This window comes from Octopus bimaculoides, chromosome 10, assembly GCF_001194135.2.
Source record: "Octopus bimaculoides isolate UCB-OBI-ISO-001 chromosome 10, ASM119413v2, whole genome shotgun sequence".
In the NCBI taxonomy this organism is placed as follows: Eukaryota; Metazoa; Mollusca; class Cephalopoda; order Octopoda; family Octopodidae; genus Octopus; species Octopus bimaculoides.
The window spans coordinates 17,610,118-17,612,733 of record NC_068990.1 but is presented as its reverse complement, the minus strand read 5'-3'; positions in this window follow the sequence as shown (position 1 = coordinate 17,612,733).

Here is a 2,616-nt window from a genome sequence, read left to right as displayed (position 1 = left end):
GTGTTTATGTCCCCGTAACTTAGCGGTTCGGCAAAAGAGGCCGATAGAATAACTACTAGGCGTACAAAGAATAAGTCGTGGGGTCGATTTGCTCAACTAAAGGCGGTGCTCCAGCATGGCCACAGTCAAATGACTGAAACAAATAAAAGAATAAAAGTATCAAATGGATCCATAGGGGGGGGGGATGGTTGAGAATCATTGATCTAGAACCCAAAAGTACTGGCCTCCCCACTCCGATGTCATTCTTAAGGACCATAAGCCGGACTTAACTTCTACCCCTCTATTAGGCTCATCTTCCCCATGAAATCATTCTCCACACACCGACAGGGTGTCCCATCATGAAGCGACACATTTTAAACCCAAGTAGCAAAGACTGGAACAAGCACATTTATGGGAAATAAAACAGATACAGCATTGTGCGTGTGTGTGTGCATGTACGCTTCACATACAATCGTAACATATTCATAGGTATTTTATACACATGCATATAAATCTTCATATACATTCACAGTTATACACACAGTTACATCACACATTTAGTGGTTAAGCATTTACATAGAGAAATTACACATACATACATACATACACATTCATACACACACACACACACACATAATGTTCGTGTGAATACAGACATGAACACAGTGTCACAGCACATTAATCCTGTCTCAACATTGATTTCAAGCTTTGGCACCAGGCCATCAATTGATAGAGACTTTAAGAAGTCAATTGAATCAACAGTTATTACATTTTTTTAATATTAATATAAACATATATATATTTTATATATTCTATAATCTAAAGTTTGAACATGACAATTTATCTTTAAAGGCATAGCTACTAAAAGTCGATGTGCACTACGCAGCCCTCGCCCCAACTCTGCTTCCTAATAACATTCTGAAAACTGGATATTTTTTGCAATGAAATTTTTAGATTGTGTAGATTACAATTTGTAGTGGTTCATGAAGGCATGGCGTGGATTCGATCCTCGAACAGTTCAACAGCACTTTTCTCACAGTAAAACAATCGTTTTTCAGTGAATGACAGCAGTTACATTTGCCAGATGCCATTGCTAAGCAGAATAATGTCTTTGTCACTTTACCCTTCTAGCCTCTTCTAGGCCACCAAAAGCTAGAATACAGATATCACAGACCTCCAATAAAATCTATTGTTCTCAACAATATGTCTATCCTTCTGGCTGGTTTTGGATAGTTATAAAAACAAGAACTCCGTAAGCCAAAGTCAGTTAGTGAGAACCGAGTCTGGCTGACCAGCTGAATAAAACGCCTTCTCTAAAAGAAAAGGCACAAAGGGACAACTATGGTGACTCACCAATGAAGCAGTTGTTTCACTCCACCACTCACACTTTCACTAACTCACTTTCTTTCCTCTGAAACATTACTATATCTCTCAATATATACTACTATGAAATTGAGTACACACATATCGGCCAAAATTAACTCTTTTTACCTCGATGCTTTTCCATTTACTAGTTATACATACCAACCTGTCGTGGTTTGGGATATATACAAAGTAATGGTAAATAAATATCTCTTTACAACTTCAATCACTGTTTTTCTTCCATCTTGCACACTGGCAACCAACACCATAGCAACAACTATTGTAATTGGTGACCCTCAACAGCAACAAAGAACTAACCGTTACAGATTACATCGCAATTTGATGTGGCACAAAATATCGAAGAAAGACATCATTGAAAGCCAAGAATACATGCACAATACACAGGACACGACACACACACAAAAAAACATAAAAGTGAATATGAAGAGTCATAAAGAGAAAAGAATGCATAAGCAGGTCAGGAGTAGTGTTGGTGAATTTAGGGTAACATGATGGATACACAGCTAACAACCGACACGGTAGTTGATTCCACGCTTCAACAATTCTGAACACGAAAAACACGGAAAAGGATCCGCTCCAACTTGGTCATCCACAAACCGGGGCAAGGCACGACGGTTAGGCGGTAGGTTATCACAGATGCTATGAACACCTGTGCAACCTCCGCCTTTCCCAACAAGGATAACCTCCTCCCAGACCACTTCTGGGCTATGGCTGTCACCTTGCTCGTCACCCCACTCCAGTTCTTCTCCACCTGGAGGTCCGGTCCAAACCAGACCCCGAGCATTTAAACCGGGTCCTCCGACCAGCGCCCGACGACATTGATGGGTGGCATCGACTTGCCCCACCAGGTGCCGAGTTGTAAGCCGACTGACTTTTCTTGGTTAATTTTAGCTCCTGCTACCGTCTTGTATCCTTTGATGGCGTCTTCTACACGAGGTAGCTGCCCTTCATCAGACACGGTGATGGTGACGTCATCCGCATATGCCGTCACATTTCTTCCGTAACACAGATCACGCGGGTCCGCCCCCGTGTCCTTCAGCCTCCGCAGAAGCGGCTCAAGTGCCAATACATACAGTAACGGGGACAGTGGGAAGCCCTGGCAAACCGAATGCAAAAGAACCCATTCACTCGGATTCTAGATTCGATATTGCCATACATGGCTTGGATCCAACCCTGGAAGGTCAAGCCAAATCCGGCCGCCTGGAGGACCGCCGCCAGATACTCGTGGTCAATCCTATCGAAAGCCTTAGACTG